The following is an 18,627-nucleotide window of genomic DNA, read 5'->3' on the forward strand; positions in this document are numbered from 1 at the left end:
TGTTATCACATTAGTCAATACTCAATAATATAACTTTATAGCTATTTTTCTTTCTCTGACGTCCTAGTGGATGCTGGGAACTCCGTAAGGACCATGGGGAATAGCGGCTCCGCAGGAGACTGGGCACAAAAGTAAAAGCTTTAGGACTACCTGGTGTGCACTGGCTCCTCCCCCTATGACCCTCCTCCAAGCCTCAGTTAGATTTTTGTGCCCGAACTAGAAGGGTGCACACTAGGTGGCTCTCCTGAGCTGCTTAGTGAAAAAGTTTAAGTATAGGTTTTTTATTTTCAGTGAGTTCTGCTGGCAACAGGTTCACTGCACCGAGGGACTAAGGAGAGAAGAAGCGAACTCACCTGCGTGCAGAGTGGATTGGGCTTCTTAGGCTACTGGACATTAGCTCCAGAGGGACGATCACAGGCCCAGCCATGGATGGGTCCCAGAGCCGCGCCGCCGCCCCCCTTACAGAGCCAGAAGACTGAAGAGGTCCGGGAAATCGGCGGCAGAAGACGTCCTGTCTTCAATAAGGTAGCGCACAGCACCGCAGCTGTGCGCCATTGCTCTCAGCACACTTCACACTCCGGTCACTGAGGGTGCAGGGCGCTGGGGGGGGGCGCCCTGAGACGCAATAAAAACACCTTAGATGGCAAAAAATACATCACATATAGCTCCTGGGCTATATGGATGCATTTAACCCCTGCCAGTTTTTCCTTAAAAAAGCGGGAGAAAGGCCGCCGAGAAGGGGGCGGAGCCTATCTCCTCAGCACACAAGCGCCATTTTCCCTCACAGCTCCGTTGGAGGGTAGCTCCCTGGCTCTCCCCTGCAGTCCTGCACTACAGAAACAGGGTAAAACAAGAGAGGGGGGGCACTAATTTGGCAGATTAATCAATACAGCAGCTATAAGGGAAAAACACTTATATAAGGTTATCCCTGTATATATATAGCGCTCTGGTGTGTGCTGGCAAACTCTCCCTCTGTCTCCCCAAAGGGCTAGTGGGGTCCTGTCCTCTATCAGAGCATTCCCTGTGTGTGCGCTGTGTGTCGGTACGTTGTGTCGACATGTATGAGGAGGAAAATGGTATGGAGGCGGAGCAATTGCCTGTAATAGTGATGTCACCCCCTAGGGAGTCGACACCTGACTGGATGGTCTTATGGAAGGAATTACGTGATAGCGTCAGCACTTTACAAAAGACTGTTGACGACATGAGACAGCCGGCAAATCAGTTAGTATCTGTCCAGGCGTCTCAAACACCGTCAGGGGCTCTAAAGCGCCCGTTACCTCAGATGGTCGACACAGACCCAGACACGGACACTGACTCCAGTGTCGACGGTGAGGAAACAAACGTATTTTCCAGTAGGGCCACACGTTACATGATCACGGCAATGAAGGAGGTTTTGAACATTTCTGATACTACAAGTACCACAAAAAGGGGTATTATGTGGGGTGTGAAAAAACTACCCGTAGTTTTTCCTGAATCAGATGAATTAAATGAGGTGTGTGATGAAGCGTGGGTTTCCCCCGATAAAAAACTGCTAATTTCTAAAAAATTATTGGCATTATACCCTTTCCCGCCAGAGGTTAGGGCGCGTTGGGAAACACCCCCTAGGGTAGATAAGGCGCTCACACGCTTATCAAAACAAGTGGCGTTACCGTCTCCTGATACGGCCGCCCTCAAGGAGCCAGCTGATAGGAAGCTGGAAAATATCCTAAAAAGTATATACACACATACTGGTGTTATACTGCGACCAGCAATCGCCTCAGCCTGGATGTGCAGTGCTGGGGTGGCTTGGTCGGATTCCCTGACTGAAAATATTGATACCCTGGACAGGGACAGTATATTATTGACTATAGAGCATTTAAAGGATGCATTTCTATATATGCGAGATGCACAGAGGGATATTTGCACTCTGGCATCAAGAGTAAGTGCGCTGTCCATTTCTGCCAGAAGAGGGTTATGGACCGACAGTGGTCAGGTGATGCGGATTCCAAACGGCATATGGAAGTATTGCCGTATAAAGGGGAGGAGTTATGTGGGGTCGGTCTATCGGACCTGGTGGCCACGGCAACGGCTGGGAAATCCACCTTTTTACCCCAGGTCACCTCTCAGCAGAAAAAGACACCGTCTTTTCAGACTCAGTCCTTTCGTCCCCATAAGGGCAAGCGGGCAGAAGGCCACTCATATCTGCCCCGGGGCAGAGGAAGGGGAAAAAGACTGCAGCAGGCAGCCTCTTCCCAGGAACAGAAGCCCTCCCCCGCTTCTGCCAAGTCCTCAGCATGACGCTGGGGCCTTACAAGCGGACTCAGGTACGGTGGGGGGTCGTCTCAAGAATTTCAGCACGCAGTGGGCTCACTCGCAAGTGGACCCCTGGATCCTGCAGGTAGTATCTCAGGGGTACAAATTGGAATTCGAGACGTCTCCCCCTCGCCGGTTCCTGAAGTCTGCTTTACCAACGTCTCCGTCCGACAGGGAGGCGGTATTGGAAGCCATTCACAAGCTGTATTCCCAGCAGGTGATAATCAAGGTACCCCTCCTACAACAGGGAAAGGGGTATTATTCCACGCTGTTTGTGGTACCGAAGCTGGACGGCTCGGTAAGACCTATTTTAAATCTGAAATCCTTGAACACTTAAATACAAAGGTTCAAATTCAAGATGGAGTCACTCAGAGCAGTGATAGCGAACCTGGAAGAAGGGGACTATATGGTGTCTCTGGACATCAAGGATGCTTACCTCCATGTCCCAATTTGCCCTTCTCACCAAGGGTACCTCAGGTTTGTGGTACAGAACTGTCACTATCAGTTTCAGACGCTGCCGTTTGGATTGTCCACGGCACCCCGGGTCTTTACCAAGGTAATGGCCGAAATGATGATTCTTCTTCGAAGAAAAGGCGTCTTAATTATCCCTTACTTGGACGATCTCCTGATAAGGGCAAGGTCCAGGGAACAGTTAGAGGTCAGAGTAGCACTATCTCAAGTAGTACTACGACAGCACGGGTGGATTCTAAATATTCCAAAATCGCAGCTGATTCCGACGACACGTCTGCTGTTCCTAGGAATGATTCTGGACACAGTCCAGAAAAAGGTGTTTCTCCCGGAGGAGAAAGCCAGGGAGTTATCCGAGCTAGTCAGGAACCTCCTAAAACCAGGCCAAGTGTCAGTGCATCAATGCACAAGGGTCCTGGGAAAAATGGTGGCTTCTTACGAAGCGATTCCATTCGGCAGATTCCACGCAAGAACTTTTCAGTGGGATCTGCTGGACAAATGGTCCGGATCGCATCTTCAGATGCATCAGCAGATAACCCTGTCTCCAAGGACAAGGGTGTCTCTCCTGTGGTGGTTGCAGAGTGCTCATCTTCTAGAGGGCCGCAGATTCGGCATTCAGGACTGGGTCCTGGTGACCACGGATGCCAGCCTGAGAGGCTGGGGAGCAGTCACACAGGGAAGAAATTTCCAGGGCTTGTGGTCAAGCATGGAAACGTCATTTCACATAAATATCCTGGAACTAAGGGCCATTTACAATGCCCTAAGTCAAGCGAGGCCTCTGCTTCAGGGTCAGCCGGTGTTGATCCAGTCGGACAACATCACGGCAGTTGCCCACGTAAACAGACAGGGCGGCACAAGAAGCAGGAGGGCAATGGCAGAAGTTGCAAGGATTCTTCGCTGGGCGGAGAATCATGTGATAGCACTGTCAGCAGTGTTCATTCCGGGAGTGGACAACTGGGAAGCAGACTTCCTCAGCAGACACGACCTCCACCCGGGGGAGTGGGGACTTCACCCAGAAGTCTTCCACATGATTGTGAACCGTTGGGAAAAACCAAAGGTGGACATGATGGCGTCCCGCCTCAACAAAAAACTAGACAGATATTGCGCCAGGTCAAGGGACCCTCAGGCAATAGCTGTGGACGCTCTGGTAACACCGTGGGTGTACCAGTCAGTGTATGTGTTCCCTCCTCTGCCTCTCATACCCAAGGTACTGAGAATCATAAGAAGGAGAGGAGTAAGGACTATACTCGTGGCTCCGGATTGGCCAAGAAGGACTTGGTACCCGGAACTTCAAGAGATGCTCACGGAGGACCCGTGGCCTCTACCTCTAAGAAAGGACCTGCTCCAGCAGGGACCCTGTCTGTTCCAAGACTTACCGCGGCTGCGTTTGACGGCATGGCGGTTGAACGCCGGATCCTGAAGGAAAAAGGCATTCCGGATGAAGTCATCCCTACCCTGATCAAAGCCAGGAAGGATGTAACCGTGCAACATTATCACCGTATTTGGCGTAAATATGTTGCGTGGTGTGAGGCCAGGAAGGCCCCTACAGAGGAATTTCAACTGGGTCGTTTCCTGCATTTCCTGCAAACAGGACTGTCTATGGGCCTAAAATTAGGGTCCATTAAGGTTCAAATTTCGGCCCTGTCGATGTTCTTCCAGAAAGAACTGGCTTCAGTTCCTGAAGTTCAGACGTTTGTCAAGGGGGTACTGCATATACAGCCTCCTTTTGTGCCTCCAGTGGCACCTTGGGATCTCAATGTAGTTTTGGGGTTCCTAAAATCACATTGGTTTGAACCACTCACCACTGTGGACTTAAAATATCTCACATGGAAAGTGGTAATGCTGTTAGCCCTGGCTTCAGCCAGGCGTGTCTCAGAATTGGCGGCTTTATCCTATAAAAGCCCTTACCTAATTTTTCATACGGACAGGGCAGAATTGAGGACTCGTCCTCAATTTCTCCCTAAGGTGGTTTCAGCGTTTCACTTGAACCAGCCTATTGTGGTACCTGCGGCTACTAGGGACTTGGAGGACTCCAAGTTGCTGGACGTAGTCAGGGCCCTGAAAATATATGTTTCCAGGACGGCTGGAGTCAGAAAATCTGACTCGCTGTTTATCCTGTATGCACCCAACAAGCTGGGTGCTCCTGCTTCTAAGCAGACTATTGCTCGTTGGATTTGTAGTACAATTCAGCTTGCACATTCTGTGGCAGGCCTGCCACAGCCAAAATCTGTAAAAGCCCATTTCACAAGGAAAGTGGGCTCATCTTGGGCGGCTGCCCGAGGGGTCTCGGCTTTACAACTTTGCCGAGCAGCTACTTGGTCAGGGGCAAACACGTTTGCTAAATTCTACAAATTTGATACCCTGGCTGAGGAGGACCTGGAGTTCTCTCATTCGGTGCTGCAGAGTCATCCGCACTCTCCCGCCCGTTTGGGAGCTTTGGTATAATCCCCATGGTCCTTACGGAGTTCCCAGCATCCACTAGGACGTCAGAGAAAATAAGAATTTACTTACCGATAATTCTATTTCTCATAGTCCGTAGTGGATGCTGGGCGCCCATCCCAAGTGCGGATTGTCTGCAATACTTGTACATAGTTATTGTTACAAAAATCGGGTTATTATTGTTGTGAGCCATCTTTTCAGAGGCTCCTCTGTTATCATGCTGTTAACTGGGTTCAGATCACAGGTTGTACGGTGTGATTGGTGTGGCTGGTATGAGTCTTACCCGGGATTCAAAATCCTTCCTTATTGTGTACGCTCGTCCGGGCACAGTATCCTAACTGAGGCTTGGAGGAGGGTCATAGGGGGAGGAGCCAGTGCACACCAGGTAGTCCTAAAGCTTTTACTTTTGTGCCCAGTCTCCTGCGGAGCCGCTATTCCCCATGGTCCTTACGGAGTTCCCAGCATCCACTACGGACTATGAGAAATAGAATTATCGGTAAGTAAATTCTTTTCTCTATCGTCCTAGTGGATGCTGGGGTTCCTGAAAGGACCATGGGGAATAGCGGCTCCGCAGGAGACAGGGCACAAAAAGTAAAGCTTTTAACCATGTGGTGTGTACTGGCTCCTCCCCCTATGACCCTCCTCCAAGCCTCAGTTAGGTTTTTGTGCCCGGCCGAGAAGGGTGCAATCTAGGTGGCTCTCCTAAAGAGCTGCTTAGAAAAAGTTTAGCTAAGTTTTTTATTTTACAGTGATTCCTGCTGGCAACAGGATCACTGCAGCGAGGGACTTAGGGGAGAAGGAGTCAACTCACCTGCGTGCAGGATGGATTGGCTTCTTGGCTACTGGACATCAAGCTCCAGAGGGACGATCACAGGTACAGCCTGGATGGGTCACCGGAGCCGCGCCGCCGGCCCCCTTGCAGATGCTGAAGACAGAAGATGGTCCAGAATCGGCGGCAGAAGACTCCTCAGTCTTCTTAAGGTAGCGCACAGCACTGCAGCTGTGCGCCATTGCTCCCAGCACACTTCACACGGCAGTCACTGAGGGTGCAGGGCGCTGGGGGGGGGGCGCCCTGGGCAGCAATGAGAAACCTTTTTTAGGCATAAAATACCTCACATATAGCCTCCGGGGGCTATATGGAGATATTTAACCCCTGCCTGAATCCATTGAAGAGCGGGAGACGAGCCCGCCGAAAAAGGGGCGGGGCCTATCTCCTCAGCACACGGCGCCATTTTCCTCTCACAGCTCCGCTGGTCAGGAAGGCTCCCAGTCTCTCCCCTGCACTGCACTACAGAAACAGGGTAAAACAAGAGAGGGGGGGCAAAATTGTGGCATTATATATATTTAAAGCAGCTATATAGGGAGCACTTATTATAAGGCTATCCCTGTCATATATAGCGCTTTTGGTGTGTGCTGGCAGACTCTCCCTCTGTCTCCCCAAAGGGCTAGTGGGGTCCTGTCTTCGTTTAGAGCATTCCCTGTGTGTCTGCTGTGTGTCGGTACGCGTGTGTCGACATGTATGAGGACGATATTGGTGTGGAGGCGGAGCAATTGCCAAATATGGGGATGTCACCTCCTAGGGGGTCGACACCAGAATGGATGCCTTTATTTATGGAATTACGGGATAGTGTCAACACGCTAAAGCAGTCGTTTGACGACATGAGACGGCCGGACAATCAATTAGTGCCTGTCCAGGCGCCTCAAACACCGTCAGGGGCTGTAAAACGCCCTTTGCCTCAGTCGGTCGACACAGACCCAGACACAGGCACTGATTCCAGTGGTGACGGTGACGAATCAACCGTATTTTCCAGTAGGGCCACACGTTATATGATTTTGGCAATGAAGGAGGCGTTACATATAGCTGATACTACAGGTACCACTAAACAGGGTATTATGTGGGGTGTGAAAAAACTACCTATAGTTTTTCCTGAATCAGAAGAATTAAATGAGGTGTGTGATGAAGCGTGGGTTGCCCCCGATAAAAAAATGCTAATTTCAAAGAAGTTATTGGCTTTATACCCTTTCCCGCCAGAGGTTAGGGCGCGCTGGGAAACACCTCCTAGGGTGGACAAGGCGCTCACACGCTTATCAAAACAAGTGGCGTTACCCTCTCCTGAGACGGCCGCACTTAAAGATCCAGCAGATAGGAGGATGGAAAATATCCAAAAAAGTATATACACACATACAGGTGTTATACTACGACCAGCTATAGCGACAGCCTGGATGTGCAGCGCTGGAGTAGCTTGGTCAGAGTCCCTGATTGAAAATATTGATACCCTGGATAGGGACAATGTTTTACTGTCTTTGGAGCAAATAAAGGATGCATTTCTTTATATGCGTGATGCACAGAGGGATATCTGCACGCTGGCATCACGGGTAAGTGCTATGTCCATTTCGGCCAGAAGAAGTTTATGGACGCGACAGTGGTCAGGCGATGCGGACTCAAAACGGCATATGGAAGTTTTGCCGTATAAAGGGGAGGAGTTATTTGGAGTCGGTCTATCGGATTTGGTGGCCACGGCTACAGCCGGGAAATCCACCTTTTTACCTCAAGTCACTCCCCAACAGAAAAAGACACCGACTTTTCAACCGCAGCCCTTTCGTTCCTTTAAAAACAAGAGAGCAAAGGGATATTCATATCTGCCACGAGGCAGAGGAAAGGGGAAGAGACAGCAACAGGCAGCTCCTTCCCAGGAACAGAAGCCCTCCCCCGCTTCTACAAAAGCCTCAGCATGACGCTGGGGCTTCTCAAGCGGACTCGGGGGCGGTGGGGGGTCGTCTCAAGAATTTCAGCGCGCAGTGGGCTCACTCGCAGGTAGATCCCTGGATCCTGCAGATAATATCTCAGGGGTACAGGTTAGAACTAGAGACGTCTCCACCTCGCCGTTTCCTGAAGTCTGCTTTACCAACGTCCCCCTCCGACAGGGTGACGGTCTTGGAAGCCATTCACAAGCTGTACTCTCAGCAGGTGATAGTCAAAGTACCCCTTTTACAACAGGGAAAGGGGTATTATTCCACTCTATTTGTGGTACCGAAGCCGGACGGCTCGGTAAGACCTATTCTAAATCTGAAATCCCTGAACCTGTACATAAAAAAGTTCAAGTTCAAGATGGAGTCACTCAGAGCGGTGATAGCGAACCTGGAAGAAGGGGACTTTATGGTATCCTTGGACATCAAGGATGCGTATCTCCACGTCCCAATTTACCCCTCACACCAGGGGTACCTCAGGTTCGTCGTACAAAACTGTCACTATCAGTTTCAGACGCTGCCGTTTGGATTGTCCACGGCACCTCGGGTCTTTACCAAAGTAATGGCCGAGATGATGATTCTTCTTCGAAGAAAAGGCGTGTTAATTATCCCATACTTGGACGATCTCCTGATAAGGGCAAGGTCAAGAGAACAGCTAGAGATGGGAGTAGCACTGTCTCAAGAAGTGCTAAAACAGCACGGGTGGATTTTGAATATTCCAAAATCCCAGTTAATTCCGACAACACGTCTGCTGTTCCTAGGGATGATTCTGGACACGGTTCAGAAAAAGGTATTTCTCCCGGAGGAAAAAGCCAAGGAGTTATCCGAACTTGTCAGGAACCTCCTAAAGCCAGGAAAGGTGTCTGTACATCAATGCACAAGAGTCCTGGGAAAAATGGTGGCTTCTTACGAAGCAATTCCATTCGGCAGATTCCACGCAAGAATTTTCCAGAGGGATCTGCTCGACAAATGGTCAGGGTCGCATCTTCAGATGCACCGGCGGATAACCCTGTCTCCAAGGACAAGGGTATCTCTTCTGTGGTGGTTGCAGAGCGCTCATCTATTGGAGGGCCGCAGATTCGGCATACAGGATTGGATCCTGGTGACCACGGACGCCAGCCTGAGAGGCTGGGGAGCAGTCACACAAGGAAGGAACTTCCAGGGCGTGTGGTCGAGCCTGGAGATGTCTCTTCACATAAACATTCTGGAACTAAGAGCAATCTACAATGCTCTAAGTCAGGCAGAACCTCTGCTTCTAGGAAAACCGGTGTTGATCCAGTCGGACAACATCACGGCAGTCGCCCATGTAAACAGACAGGGCGGTACAAGAAGCAGGAGTGCAATGGCAGAAGCTGCGAGGATTCTTCGCTGGGCGGAGAATCATGTGATGGCACTGTCAGCAGTGTTCATCCCGGGAGTGGACAACTGGGAAGCAGACTTCCTCAGCAGACACGACCTTCACCCGGGAGAGTGGGGACTTCATCCAGAAGTTTTCCACATGCTTGTAACCCGTTGGGAAAGACCAATGGTGGACATGATGGCGTCTCGCCTCAACAAAAAACTGGACAGGTATTGCGCCAGGTCAAGAGACCCGCAGGCAATAGCTGTGGACGCGCTGGTAACGCCTTGGGTGTACCAGTCGGTGTATGTGTTTCCTCCTCTGCCTCTCATACCAAAGGTATTGAGAATTATAAGGAAAAGAGGAGTAAGAACGATACTAGTGGCTCCGGATTGGCCAAGAAGGACTTGGTACCCGGAACTTCAAGAGATGATCACGGACGATCCGTGGCCTCTACCTCTGAGAAGGGACCTGCTTCAGCAAGGTCCCTGTCTGTTTCAAGACTTACCGCGGCTGCGTTTGACGGCATGGCGGTTGAACGCCGGATCCTAAAGGGAAAAGGCATTCCGGAAGAAGTCATTCCTACTTTGATTAAAGCAAGGAAGGAAGTAACCGCGAAACATTATCACCGCATTTGGCGAAAATATGTTGTGTGGTGCGAGGATCGGAGTGCTCCGACGGAGGAATTTCAACTGGGTCGATTCCTGCATTTCCTGCAATCAGGATTGTCTATGGGTCTCAAGTTGGGATCTATTAAGGTTCAAATTTCGGCCCTGTCAATATTCTTCCAAAAAGAATTGGCCTCAGTTCCTGAGGTCCAGACTTTTGTTAAGGGTGTACTGCGTATACAGCCCCCTGTAGTGCCTCCGGTGGCACCGTGGGATCTAAACGTAGTTTTAGATTTCCTCAAATCCCATTGGTTTGAACCACTAAAAAAGGTGGATTTGAAATATCTCACATGGAAAGTGTCCATGCTACTAGCCCTGGCTTCAGCCAGGAGAGTGTCAGAACTGGCGGCTTTATCTTACAAAAGCCCATATCTAATTTTCCATTCGGATAGGGCAGAACTGCGGACGCGTCCGCATTTTCTCCCTAAGGTGGTATCAGCGTTTCACCTGAACCAGCCTATTGTAGTGCCTGCGGCTACAAGCGACTTGGAGGACTCCAAGTTGTTGGACGTTGTTAGAGCTTTAAAAATATACATTTCAAGGACGGCTGGAGTCAGAAAATCTGACTCGCTGTTTATACTGTATGCACCCAACAAGCTGGGTGCTCCTGCTTCTAAGCAGTCGATTGCTCGTTGGATTTGTAGCACAATTCAACTTGCACATTCTGTGGCAGGCCTGCCACAGCCTAAATCTGTTAAGGCCCATTCCACAAGGAAGGTGGGCTCATCTTGGGCGGCTGCCCGAGGGGTCTCGGCATTACAACTCTGCCGAGCAGCTACGTGGTCGGGGGAGAACACGTTTGTAAAATTCTACAAATTTGATACCCTGGCAAAAGAGGACCTGGAGTTCTCTCATTCGGTGTTGCAGAGTCATCCGCACTCTCCCGCCCGTTTGGGAGCTTTGGTATAATCCCCATGGTCCTTTCAGGAACCCCAGCATCCACTAGGACGATAGAGAAAATAAGAATTTACTTACCGATAATTCTATTTCTCGGAGTCCGTAGTGGATGCTGGGCGCCCATCCCAAGTGCGGATTATCTGCAATAATTGTACATAGTTATTGTTGCCTTCATCGGGTTATTGTTGTAGGAAGCCATCTTTCAGAGGCTCCTCTGTTATCATACTGTTAACTGGGTTTTAGATCACAAGTTGTACGGTGTGATTGGTGTGGCTGGTATGAGTCTTACCCGGGATTCAAGATCCTTCCTTATTGTGTACGCTCGTCCGGGCACAGTACCTAACTGAGGCTTGGAGGAGGGTCATAGGGCGAGGAGCCAGTACACACCACATGGTTAAAAGCTTTACTTTTTGTGCCCTGTCTCCTGCGGAGCCGCTATTCCCCATGGTCCTTTCAGGAACCCCAGCATCCACTACGGACTCCGAGAAATAGAATTATCGGTAAGTAAATTCTTATTATTATAGTTCTGCTCGGATCAACTTTTGTTTTTTGCTTTATTTTAATTTAAAAAAGTTAGGATGCATTAGTGACATTAGCCATGTAACTTTGTTATATTATTTATATGAACTTGTGTATTGTGTTGCATTGGCGTACTTGGACTTCTTTCTGTAAAGTCAGTGTTATTTGCACCTTGATGCACATACAGTCCTAAATTAGAATCTAGGACAGCTTTCAGTGATGGATTATTTAAATTTATGTGCAGAAACCTGCAGGATCACATAGTCAGACATACGTTCAGGAATACTAAGGGGGATATCCAATTAGCCCCGGTAATTTATTTAATTAGCCCCGATAAGCCGTCGCGTGCCGCGGTTTATCAGGGATTTTGTTTCACCTGCCTCCGGCAGCCGAAGCAGAGTCCCCGGAAACAGACCAGTTTTTGTCCGAAAACGGGGCTGTCTCACACGAAAACACACAGGTTTCACTGAACCTGTGTGTTTTCGGGAGAAAGGGTTTTTTGTTTTTTTTCAATCTGGATAGCCTGTAAAAAAAAAAAAAATTTGGTGAAACATCGGAAAAAAGTCAGAAAAACTGACGTTTTTTTAGGACCCGATGTTTTAATGGGGATAATTAGATATCCCCCTAAGTCTTCACCTCTGCAGATTTTTAGATATGTTGTTCCATAAACTAAATTCTTGATTTTATGAATCCACCATATCTTTATGTGCATGCAGTACTACTGTTCCCTTTCCAGGTCCACGTAGAAAACTTACATCAATCTTGTATATACGTTGATGGCTGCCACCTTAAGGTCTGATTCTGAGCCATATGCTGCTCCTGTAATGACTGCAAGTAGCGAGTTTTAGCATACTGTGCATGAACAGAAGACATTTTGCATATCTTTGCTGATTCTGTGTCTTACGGATCTTGGCAAGAAATAACTGCGTTTCTGGAGGTCACTGCACGGCAGTGCTGCAACCTCATGCAAGAGATCTATGTTGTGGAGTATCATGGCTGTGTAGGTATATTTATATGCTATACTGAGTGGTGCTTGCAGCAAAGGGAATTTCGTCTCTGAGGGATCTCTTACACCCAGCATAGGGCAGGTGCAAGGTGCCAATTCCAATGGCAACAGTTGCAGCTGTAGACGGGCAAACAATGTTAGGTGGGGCTTCCCACTAAAAGCAGGATTCTCATCTTAGGCCAACGGATACTTGTATTGACATCTGGTTGTAAGTCTGGTTCCTGCGCTTTCTGCATTTACATCTATTTGCATCTGACTCAGAATCAGACCCTTAATGCACATATATGTGCTTAGTGCTCTTTGGGGTGAATTCAGTTGTGTTTTCACTGGCAGACAGCAGATGGCGCCCAACTTAGCTATTCAATTGTAGCTCCATTCGGGTTCGAATGGCTGGTGGCGCCCGGGGGTGGTGAGCAGAAATGAGCAAAAAGTGACCCGTTAGAATGTTCAAACAGGACTTTTCAAAATCAGGAATGGATTTATTTATTTTTAGTGTAAGGAAAAGAATAAAAATGCGGTCTGGACCTGACAAGCCATCTGTTTCAGCTCCACAGCAGCTGCTGAAACATCACTTAAGGCTCAAAGGTCACATTTAACCAGAAATATACCGACTTACTATGTGGGGAGTGATTTTGCCACAGTTACAGCACAGCAGCTTTGTCCAATTTTTACTTCTTAAGGGCCCTACACACTTACCGAGTTGGGCGACTGGGGGAAGGGGGGAGGAGTGAAGTTTCTTCACTCCCTGACGTCACCCGGCCCCATAGCCCTGCATGCTAATATGGACAAGATTGTCCATACTGGCATGCATGTTTAAATGAGCTGGCGCCAACGATGAACGAGCACGGGGCCGCGCATCGTTCATCGTTGGTGCTTACACTCTGAAAGATATGAATGATATCTTGTTCATATCTTTGTGGAATCGCCAAGTGTGTAGGGACCTTATATCAAATCTTAATCAAAGTTGAATGTCTTGTCTAACCAGGATTTTGAGGTCTGTGATAATTTCTCTCTACCTATAAAGAGATATCCATCATTTTTTAATATTATTATTTAGAATGGAGAAAAGGAAAATCTGTTTAGCCTCTCTCTTTCCGTGATACTGTGTTATGGAGGCTATATGCTAACATAATTACCGGTAACAGTAAGTTGTTGTTTTTTTTGTCAATTATGCGGTCTGCAGGTTTCATAATATTAATAAATATTTATATTTCTCTGACGTCCTAGGTGGATGCTGGGACTCCGTAAGGACCATGGGGAATAGCGGCTCCGCAGGAGACTGGGCACAACTAAAAGAAAGCTTTAGGTCTACCTGGTGTGCACTGGCTCCTCCCTCTATGACCCTCCTCCAGACCTCAGTTAGAATCTTGTGCCCGGCTGAGCTGGATGCACACTAGGGGCTCTCCTGAGCTCCTAGAAAAGAAAGTATAATTTTAGGTTTTTTATTTTCAGTGAGATCTGCTGGCAACAGACTCACTGCTACGAGGGACTAAGGGGAGAAGTAGCGAACCTACCTGCTTGCAGCTAGCTTGGGCTTCTTAGGCTACTGGACACCATTAGCTCCAGAGGGATCGAACACAGGGCCCGACCTCGATCGCCCGGTCCCGGAGCCGCGCCGCCGTCCCCCTTACAGAGCCAGAAACAAGAAGATGGTCCTGGAAATCGGCGGCAGAAGACTTCGGTCTTCAACAAGGTAGCGCACAGCACTGCAGCTGTGCGCCATTGCTTCTCATGCACACCTCACACTCCGGTCACTGATGGGTGCAGGGCGCTGGGGGGGAGGCGCCCTGAGCAGCAATATTAAACACCTTGCTGGCATAAAAATCACATAATATAGTCCTAGAGGCTATATATGTGAAAAATACCCCTGCCAGATATCTATAAAAAAGCGGGAGAAGTCCGCCGGAAAAGGGGCGGAGCTATCTCCCTCAGCACACTGGCGCCATTTTTCCCTCACAGCTCCGCTGGAAGGATCGCTCCCAGGCTCTCCCCTGCAGTTTCAAGACTACAAAGGGTAAAAAAGAGAGGGGGGGCACTAAATTTAGGCGCAGTAGTATACATATAAGCAGCTATAAGGGAAAATCACTCAGTTATAGTGTTAATCCCTGTGTATATATAGCGCTCTGGTGTGTGCTGGCATACTCTCTCTCTGTCTCCCCAAAGGACTTTGTGGGGTCCTGTCCTCAGTCAGAGCATTCCCTGTGTGTGTGCGGTGTGTCGGTACGGCTGTGTCGACATGTTTGATGAGGAGGCTTATGTGGAGGTGGAGCAGATGCCGATAAATGTGATGTCACCCCCTGCGGGGTCGACACCTGAGTGGATGGTTATGTGGAAGGAATTACGCGACAGTGTCGACTCCTTACATAAAAGGTTTGACGACATAGCAGATGTGGGACAGCCGGCTTCTCAGCTCGTGCCTGCCCAACTGTCTCAAAAGCCATCAGGGGCTCTAAAACGCCCGCTACCTCAGATGGCAGACACAGATGTCGACACGGATACTGAATCCAGTGTCGACGACGATGAGACTAATGTAACTTCCAATAGGGCCACACGTTACATGATTGAGGCGAAGAAAAATGTGTTGCACATTTTTGATGTTACCCCAGGTACCACAAAAAAGGGTATTATGTTTGGGGAGAAAAAACTACCAGTGGTTTTTCCCCCATCTGAGGAATTAAATGAAGTGTGTGAAGAAGCGTGGGCTTCCCCCGATAAGAAACTGGTAATTTCTAAAAGGTTACTAATGACGTACCCTTTCCCGTCAGAGGACAGGTCACGTTGGGAAACATCCCCTAGGGTGGATAAAGCGCTCACACGCCTGTCAAAGAAGATGGCACTACCGTCTCCGGATACGGCCGCCCTAAATGAACCTGCTGATAGAAAGCAGGAGGCTATCCTGAAGTCTGTATATACTCACACAGGTACTATACTGAGACCAGCTATTGCTTCAGCATGGATGTGCAGTGCTGCAGCTGCGTGGTCAGATTCCCTGTCGGAAAATATTGATACCCTAGACAGGGACACTATATTGCTAACCATAGAACATATTAAAGACGCAGTCTTATACATGAGAGATGCACAGAGGGATATTTGCCGGCTGGCATCTAAAATAAGTGCAATGTCCATTTCTGCCAGGAGAGGATTATGGACTCGGCAGTGGACGGGTGATGCAGATTCTAAAAGGCACATGGAAGTTTTGCTTTATAAGGGTGAGTAGTTGTTCGGGGATGGTCTCTCGGACCTCGTTTCCACAGCAACAGCTGGGAAGTCAGCATTTTTACCCCATGTTCCCTCACAGCCAAAGAAAGCACCGTATTATCAGGTACAGTCCTTTCGGCCACAGAAAGGCAAGCGGGTTAAAGGCGCGTCCTTTCTGCCCAGAGGTAGAGGGAAAAAGCTGCAGCATACAGCCAGTTCCCAGGAGCAAAAGTCCTCCCCCGCTTCCTCCAAGTCCACCGCATGACGCTGGGGCTCCACAGGCGGAGCCAGGTACGGTGGGGGCCCGTCTCAAAAACTTCAGCAATCAGTGGGCTCGCTCACGGGTGGATCCCTGGATCCTTCAAGTAGTATCTCAGGGGTACAAGCTGGAATTCGAGACGTCCCATCCCCGCCGTTTCCTCAAATCTGCCTTGCCAACATCTCTCTCAGGCAGGCAGGCAGTGCTAGAGGCAATTCACAAGCTGTATTCCCAGCAGGTGATAGTCAAGGTGCCCCTTCTTCAACAAGGACGGGGTTACTATTCCACAATGTTTGTGGTTCCGAAACCGGACGGTTCGGTGAGACCCATTTTAAATTTGAAATCCTTGAACACATATATAAAAAAATTCAAGTTCAAGATGGAATCGCTCAGGGCGGTTATTTTAAGCCTGGACGAGGGGGATTACACGGTATCACTGGACATCAAGGATGCTTACCTGCATGTCCCCATTTACCATCATCACCAGGAGTACCTCAGGTTTGTGGTACAGGATTGTCATTACCAATTCCAGACGTTGCCGTTTGGTCTGTCCACGGCACCGAGGGTATTTACCAAGGTAATGGCCGAAATGATGATACTCCTTCGAAAAAAGGGAGTTTTAATTATCCCGTACTTGGACGATGTCCTGATAAAGGCGAGGTCCAGGGAGCAGTTGTTGGTCGGGGTAGCACTATCTCGGGAGGTGCTACAACAGCACGGTTGGATTCTAAATATTCCAAAGTCACAGCTAGTCCCTACGACACGTCTACTGTTCCTGGGGATGGAAAAAAGTGTTTCTCCCGGAGGAGAAGGCCAAGGAGCTGTCATCTCTAGTCAGAGGCCTCCTAAAACCAAAACAGGTGTCGGTGCATCACTGCACGCGAGTCCTGGGAAAAATGGTAGCTTCCTACGAAGCAATTCCATTCGGCAGGTTCCATGCGAGAACTTTTCAGTGGGACCTGTTGGACAAGTGGTCCGGTTCGCATCTTCAGATGCATCGGCTGATAACCCTGTCTCCAAGGACCAGGGTGTCTCTGCTGTGGTGGCTGCAAAGTGCTCATCTTCAAGAGGGCCGCAGATTCGGCATACAGGACTGGGTCCTGGTGACCACGGATGCCAGCCTTCGAGGCTGGGGGGCAGTCACACAGGGAAGAAACTTCCAAGGACTATGGTCAAGTCAGGAGACTTCCCTACACATAAATATTCTGCCATTTACAATGCCCTAAGTCAGGCAAAACCCCTGCTTCAAAACCAGCCGGTACTGATCCAGTCAGACAACATCACGGCAGTCGCCCATGTAAACCGACAGGGCGGCACAAGAAGCAGGACGGCGATGGCAGAAGCCACAAGGATTCTCCGTTGGGCGGAAAATCACGTGATAGCACTGTCAGCAGTGTTCATTCCGGGAGTGGACAACTGAGAAGCAGACTTCCTCAGCAGACACGACCTCCACCCGGGAGAGTGGGGACTTCATCTAGAAGTCTTCCAACTGATTGTAAACCGTTGGGAAAGGCCACAGGTGGACATGATGGCGTCACGTCTAAACAAAAAGCTAGAAAGATATTGCGCCAGGTCAAGAGACCCTCAGGCGATAGCTGTGGACGCTCTAGTGACACCGTGGGTGTACCGGTCGGTTTATGTGTTCCTTCCTCTCATACCCAAGGTACTGAGGATAATAAGGAGAAGAGGTGTAAGAACGATACTCATTGTTACGGATTGGCCAAGAAGAGCTTGGTACCTGGAACTTCAAGAAATGATCTCAGAGGACCCATGGCCTCTGCCGCTCAGACAGGACCTGCTGCAGCAGGGGCCCTGTCTGTTCCAGGACTTACCGCGGCTGCGTTTGACGGCATGGCGGTTGAACGCCGGATCCTGAAGGAAAAGGGCATTCCGGAGGAAGTCATCCCTACGCTGATTAAAGCTAGGAAGGAGGTGACCGCAAACCATTATCACCGCATATGGCGAAAATATGTTGCGTGGTGTGAGGCCAGAAGGGCCCCAACGGAGGAGTTTCAGCTGGGTCGATTTCTGCACTTCCTACAGTCAGGAGTGACTATGGGCCTAAAATTGGGTTCCATTAAGGTCCAGATTTCGGCTCTATCGATTTTCTTCCAGAGAGAACTGGCTTCACTACCTGAAGTTCAGACTTTTGTTAAGGGTGTGCTGCATATTCAGCCCCCTTTTGTGCCTCCAGTGGCACCTTGGGATCTCAATGTGGTGTTGGATTTCCTAAAGTCACATTGGTTTGAGCCACTTAAAACCGTGGAATTAAAATATCTCACGTGGAAAGTGGTCATGCTGTTGGCCTTGGCTTCGGCCAGGCGTTTGTCAGAATTGGCGGCTTTGTCCTGTAAAAGCCCTTATCTGATTTTCCATATGGATAGGGTAGAATTGAGGACTCGTCCCCAGTTTCTCCCTAAGGTGGTATCGGCTTTTCATTTGAACCAACCTATTGTGGTGCCTGCGGCTACTAAAGACTTGGAGGCTTCCAAGTTGTTGGACGTAGTCAGGGCCCTGAAAATTTATGTTTCCAGGACGGCTGGAGTCAGGAAAACTGACTCGTTATTTATCCTTTATGCACCCAACAAGCTGGGTGCTCCTGCTTCAAAGCAGACTATTGCTCGCTGGATCTGTAGTACGATTCAGCTTGCACATTCTGCGGCGGGACTGCCGCATCCTAAATCAGTGAAAGCCCATTCCACGAGGAAGGTGGGCTCTTCTTGGGCGGCTGCCCGAGGGGTCTCGGCTCTACAACTTTGCCGACCAGCTACTTGGTCGGGGTCAAACACATTTG

General features: G+C 49.3%; 1 protein-coding gene across 8 annotated transcripts in view; it reads left to right on the forward strand.

Annotated features, from left to right (window-relative positions):
* The window catches only part of EPS15L1 (epidermal growth factor receptor pathway substrate 15 like 1), a 411,806-nt gene that overhangs the window by 247,491 nt on the left and 145,688 nt on the right, over positions 1–18,627 (forward strand). The gene's annotated exons all lie outside the window — the stretch shown is intronic.

The sequence above is a fragment of the Pseudophryne corroboree genome, chromosome 1 (genome assembly GCF_028390025.1).
Source record: "Pseudophryne corroboree isolate aPseCor3 chromosome 1, aPseCor3.hap2, whole genome shotgun sequence".
Classification (NCBI taxonomy): Eukaryota; Metazoa; Chordata; class Amphibia; order Anura; family Myobatrachidae; genus Pseudophryne; species Pseudophryne corroboree.